The 6687-nt window shown below is 42.1% G+C and overlaps 1 long non-coding RNA gene across 1 annotated transcript in view; it reads left to right on the top strand.

The window, feature by feature from the left end:
- Window positions 1–6687, top strand: part of LOC110323995 — a 53349-nt gene that overhangs the window by 44341 nt on the left and 2321 nt on the right. The gene's annotated exons all lie outside the window — the stretch shown is intronic.

The following is a 6687-nucleotide window of genomic DNA, read 5'->3' as shown; positions in this document are numbered from 1 at the left end:
AGAGAGAGAGAGAGAGAGAGAGAGAGAGAGAGAGAGAGAGAGAGAGAATACAAGTTAAAAAGAACAAAGGAAAATTCAGGAATTTTCAGAATTTGGTTGAGAAATAGTCTGAATTGATAAAATAATGACCCAAACCAATGGTAGGAAAAAAGTGTTGGAATCAGGTTTTAAGGTCAAAGCTGTTACAGCTGTGCAGTTAAAAGTTAAACTTGGGTCTGAGAGAAGGAACTAGAGAATTTCCATCCAGGTATATGATGATGAGTGAAGTGGACAGACAGGTGGCCAAGTGAACTGTGTCAACAGTGGGTGGCCAAAACTCCAGAGACAGTCAAGAAGTCTTCTGTTTCGCAATCCTTGTAGCACACACTTAGCTGATTGGGGTCCTCATAGTATTCAGAGTTCAACACTTCGTGGAGTCCAGATGGGAAAGTTACACTTTTGCCTTGCTCTACTGTATCTGATAAGCCCTTGGACCTGGTCTCCCTGATAGTATTTTAATGTACTATGTGCTCTGATAATCTCAATTCACCCCAAAAAACTTAGGGTAGCTCTCCTTCTACTCAAAGGAATAAGTCATCTATTAATCTGTGCTAGATAGGTGATGCCTTATAGATGTTTCTGGACCCAACCCAGGGCTTTAGTTGTCTTCTCACCCAAAATGAAGCAAAGGATGCTTGTAAAATGGGAATTTCCAGTGTAAGGCCAAGCCCGAAAATCATCATTTGATATAATACAGAGTAACTTAGAATAGGACAGAACCCGCTCTTAACATTCCTGCTCTTTTCTGTTCATCTCAAAGGTTCGACACTGCACCTGGCATCAGGAACAAGCTCCTCTCTCAAAGTATTAATCCTCATTGTGCATTGGCCAATCCAGTGTCTAAATCTTGAGCAGACCAACAGTGGAGTGCATGCCATTTAGCCAGCAGAGTGACAGGTCAACACTAGCAGATCTCACCAGTACAACCTCGCCACAACTATAAAAACGTCAACTGCTGCTTTCTGGCTATGACTTGGTATCCCTCCTTCCAATAGAGCTGCCAGGGTCCAAAGAAATGAGAACACAGGCATAGCCCATGGAACACATTACCTAGAAGCCACATGGCCACTACCATATCCTCTGACCCCACCACTGTTAACCTCATTGGCTCTTGAAACACAGCAAAAAGAGAAGTGTTAGTCCAAATCTTGGCCATTCCTGCCAGATTTCAAAGCCTTACCGGCCTATTGTCTACTGACCATGAAAGAGCAGAAGAGACTTAAATGTGATCTACCCTGTTACCCAGAACAACTAGGGAAATGCCTGGACTGGGAGAACAACAAAGAAAATAAACACTAGGGCCACTGCAAGCACTGCAAGGTTTTAATGTTTTGAAATGAAAAGACCTTAAGTCTTAGGAATCTCCATAGACAGAGTGCCCAACCACCCCAACCACTTCTCCACCTGGAGCATCAGCACACAAAGTACCACAATCCAGCCACTATTGGCACCTAAACAATTCACAATTGGATGATGTTAATGGCTACCTCCTCCAGAGACCCAGGGAAGTACAGCCAGTAGTCCCAAGCGCTCTGGAAAACAGTTTCACAGGGTTACTTTCAGGTGCTAGTTTGGAGGGGGCCTACAGCATAGGAAACAGTGGTGGACTGAGAGCCAGCATCCTGTGTTCCTTTTTGCTATAGGATCTTACAAAAGCACACCTGAACCTTTCGGGACTGACTGGTGTGAGCCCCCCTTTGTGCTTGAAACAATGCCTCCCCTTCATCTGCAGAGCAAAGCGCTCATGGCAGGAGTGAAAGAGTCTTGATTTGAAGGCACCTTAAAAGCAAGGTCATTTCCAGAGACTGGAATCTGAAATGCCTCAGGTGCCTTTAGATGGAAAACTCACCCTTTATATGCTAATTATGCTGTTCAAAGAATAACTCAGCTGTCTAAAGGGGAAGAATGTTTCAGAAGATTTGTATGCAGAAACTTTATGGCATGAAACAAGCAAGAGCCTGCTGTAAACTCAGATCTTGGGTATCCAGAATGTCCTGGTCCTGCTAATGAGAAGAGAAGTCAGTAGGTGGCACAGGAGCCCTCTCTCTCATTTCCTCATTATTTATATTCTATAGATTGATACTGGTGAGCCAGTGCCCAGTGTCTATAATGGAAATAGCCCTAAAAACAACCACTTTTGCTTTCTTTTCCTCTTGATGTGATAAAATACTCTGACTAATGCAACTTGTATTGGGCCTCATGGCACATCATGGCAGGGAAGTCTCAATGGCAGAAGCGTAAGTACGTTACATCCGCAGTCAAGAAGCAGTGAGCTATGAATGGATGCACGTAGCTCGGCTCCCTGTCTCTGATTTATTTACTCTAGGGTTCCCAACTCAGGAAATGGTGCCACCCAAAATGAAGATGGGTCTTCCAATAGCAATTAATGTATTCAAGATAATTCCCCCACAGACATACGTAGAGGCCTCACATTAAAGTCATATCCCTCAACTAGAAGGATCCTTCCACTGAATTAGAGTCACGTCAGCCTGGAGGAATTCAGCAATTGGACGCAGAGCATTAACAGACCCGAGTGGTTCATAACCATCTGTAACAAGATCTGACTCCCTCTTCTAGAGTGTCTGAAGACAACTACAGTGTACTTACATATAATTAAAAAAAAAAAAAAAAAAAAAAAAAAAAAAAAAAAAAAAACAGACCCGAGAGCTGTAAGGTTAAAGTCAACCAAACAGTGGGCCGTTCATGAGAACAGGTTAGTTTACAACCTGGAAATGGAAGGCTTAACCTTCTGGAAACATAGAGTGCTACTTGTTCTCAGCTACATGTCAAGCAATACGACGTGCCCCATGGGTTAATGTGGTGGCAAAAGTCAGCATTTCTGTGCAAAAGTAGCCAAATGGGCAGTAATGCACTGGGGATCCGTGTGAGTGGAGAGTATGAACAAGCACTGAGTCTGGGAGCCCCAGCGACAGCCGGGTATACACACACTGAGGGGTGTGGGCCCCAGAGAGAGCCGGGTAGACATGCGCTCTGTGAGGTGTAAATGCAACTGCTCCTTGCAGTACCATTTGAGGAAATAAATAGTAGAATCTACACGAATGCCACCAACAGGAAAAACAAAACAAAACAAAAAACCCGACTCACATAGAGCCATTTTTCAGACTCATTTGCAGCCGACAAAGGCCTGGATAGAGCAGCCAATGAGAAGCAACATCCTTCCCTGGTAGCTCAACCTCTAGTAGAGCTAAGAATTCAGAAATTCGGTGCACTGCTCTTTCTGGCTGCTGAGGAGGGGGATAACCTTGTGACGCAGTCAGCAGAGTGGAGCTCAGCCATCCAGCTTGATGGCCACATATTCCTTATGCTCTGCTTTGCACTGAGCTGAGTTCTTAGACACAGAGCAGTGTAGTAAGTCCAGGGTGAGCTAAGACACGGTCACTGGGATTGGAGTCATGCCAGCTCCTCCTGGTGTTCTATGTCCGGAGTACAGTGAAGGGTGAAGGGACATGCTCACCATCAGCACCAGAGGAGCAAGCTATAGTGACCATGGATTTTGATGAGACGCCAACCAGGAGAGCAAAGACCTATTCTTTTTTTTTTTTTTAAAGATATTTTCTTTATTTACATTTCAAATGTTATCCCCTTTCCTAGTTTCCCCTCTGAAAATCCCCTATCCCCTCTCCCCCCTCCATCTGCTCACCACTCCACCCATCTGCTTCCTGGCCCTGGCATTCCCTTATACTGAGGCATAGAACCTTCACAGGACCAAGGGCCTCTCCTCCCATTGCCCATAGGAGGAACAACAATATGAACTAACCAGTACCCCCAGAGCTCCCTGGAACTAAACCACCAATCAAAGAAAACACATGGAGGGACTTGTGGCTTTAGCTGTATATGCAGCAGAGGATGGCCTAGTTGGTCATCAATGACCTATTCTTAATGCTGATGATCTGGCTGTGGGATGCTTCAAAATCACAGTAGAAATAATTTCAGTGTTTGAAAGGAATCACTCAAAAGATTCTGAGGATTTAGCACAAAATTTCTAATGAATTCCAAAAGTACACTTTAAAATCTTTGACACAATAAAATGTTTTTGAAAGGCAATTAAATTAATATAATAGCTTTAATTGTTTTTATATTAATTTTTTTATTTGAACTGTGTGCATTTGTCTAAAAATACCTTTCTGTGAAAGCTGTCCCTAATAGCATCTTCAGATAAAAATTTAAAAGAATCATAATGAATGCTTCTTATTCAAATCTAAAATGAAAATTGATATCTGGGATATTGTAGTATCTTTTTTCTAAAGAACCTATATTTAGAGACATAGCTGTCATTTATAATGAAATAATTATTTGTTTGATTCACAGTAGAAATTATTTTGCAATTCATAATTTTTAAGAAATATGGACATCTAAATGGAAGAGTATTTATCTTTGTAAAGTATCTATTCTTACACAAAATGAAGACGCTCCATTTAGAATCTAAAATATGTGTTATATGATGGTTAATAGTCAAGATTTTATTGTTCTTTGATACATAAGTTTGCATATTAATAATCCAGTAAATCAAGTCCTGTGGAACGGCATCGGACAGACAGTGAGGAGTGCACAATTCTGTTGGACTTCTGATGTTATGACAAGACCTGGTGAAAATCCCACAATGGAACTTGAAGAGTTCACTCAGCCCGTGTTACTCTGGCCCCTGTGTATCTCAGTGGTGCTGACTTCCTGTAGAGGACACTCATGTCTCAGTAACTCCTCTGCGATGCTGCTGACTCTGACTCTCAATGACTCCACTTACCTCTCCCGGTTACGGGACATTTTATAGGCTTCACAGGACCTGGTGTTTGAGGAGGATAAAGAAAATGAAAGAGCCTTTTGGGATTTCTACCCTGTGACAAATTCTAAGCTGTCATGGTTTGCTTTTCATTTAGATGATAAAACACTGACCAAAAATAACTTGGGAAGGAAAGTGTTTAGTTGGCTTACAGGTTACAGTTTTTCTATGATGGAAAAACCAAAGCAGGAACCCAAGGAAGGAGCCTGAAAGCAGAAAAAGGAGCGAAGTCTTGGAGGGATGTTGCTTACTCCCTACTTTGCATATTCAAAGTATATGCAAAGTATACAACCCAGGACTGCCTGTTGAGAGATGGCACCAATGGGCTAGGTCTTCCTCCATCCATTTACAATTTTAAAAAAAAAATGACTGACAGATATTCCCCAAAACCAATCTGATAGAGGCAGGGTTCCCTCTTTCCCAGGCATGTCAAGTTGACAACCAAGAATACTTGGCTTAACACACAAGTCATTTTAAGAAATTTCATTTCTACTAAGACACCTAGATGAAATTGTAAAGCTGGAATCAGGTAACATCTTTCAATGATATCCATTGACAATGTAGTGAGGAAAAAGGTGAAATAAACTGTAGGAAAGCCATAAAACCACATGTACATGGAAAGAGGCTATATTTTAGTTTACTCGAAACTTAGGAAAGAGTTACTGGTATCATCCCTCCCCATACCAAAGACGTAAAGCTACTATGGTTATTCCCAAAGACTATGTAGCATCAACTTCAGGCCTTGTGTGGACTTTATCTCTAAGCATTCATATGTGTACAGAGACAAATGGCAAAAGCCGTTTTAAAATCCCCAAGAAGAAATTAAAAATTGTTACTTTCAATTTAGCAAAGTATTAAATGTTGGCTTATTTCACCAGCTGTGAGGTAACCTGACAAATCTTAACCTTCTGAAATAAACGGCTGAAAAATGGGTGAAGTGTAAATCATGTCTTCAGACACTGGAAATACCTATTCCCAGGGACCAGGACCCTGCTGAAAAGAACAACAATCTGGGTGACTCCTGTACTTGCCCCAGAATGCCTCTGTGGGAGTCAGGCCCCCAGGGGAGTTCATGGAAATATCCTCAGTGGCCTACATGCCCATTACTTTGTTTATGACTCTGATGTCCAAAGAACTTGTAACTCTTCATCCAGGGTCCCAGGTGACCAGCTACCATCTGGCTTCTGCGCTTCTGCCTTTACTGGGTCCAGGCTGCAGAGATGCTCATAAGAATCATGGAGTTAACTTCCATCTCTAATCAGAGATGTGACATTTCACCCTTGGTTCTTAGGATTTATTTTCTTTTCTCTAAATTATATTATTTGTTCTGGGACATATGATGACTAACTATTCTTGGTTGTGAACTTGACTGCCTCTGAAGTGAAGTTCTATCTAGAAATGGATAGCACACCTGTGAGAGATATTTTGCTTGGTTTAAGTGGGTGAATCCACTTCTAATCTGGACCTTTGAAGTAGGAAGGCACACCTCTGACCTAGATCTTGGGGTGGGAAGACACACCTTTAATCTGGGGCCCACCTTCTGCTGGAAGCCTGTTTAAGGAAGTGGGAGAAGGAAGCTTTTGCTCTCTGCTTGCCCATGTCTTGCTAGCGCATCCATTCCTCTTTCACATTGAAGCCTGCTTTTAGGGATTCCAGCACATATGAAAAACCAACCTTGTGGGACTGAGAATCTACTAGATTCTTGGAGTTTCCATTCACAGCTAATGATTGTTAGATAACTTGGACTGTAGCCTGTAAGTCATTCCAATAAATTCCCTGTCTGTGACTCTAGAGAACCCTGATTAATACATCTGTGTTTCAACAGTACACACACACACACACACACACAC

Source organism: Mus pahari, chromosome 7 (assembly GCF_900095145.1).
Source record: "Mus pahari chromosome 7, PAHARI_EIJ_v1.1, whole genome shotgun sequence".
Classification (NCBI taxonomy): Eukaryota; Metazoa; Chordata; class Mammalia; order Rodentia; family Muridae; genus Mus; species Mus pahari.
This window is presented reverse-complemented; position numbering and strand designations above follow the sequence as displayed.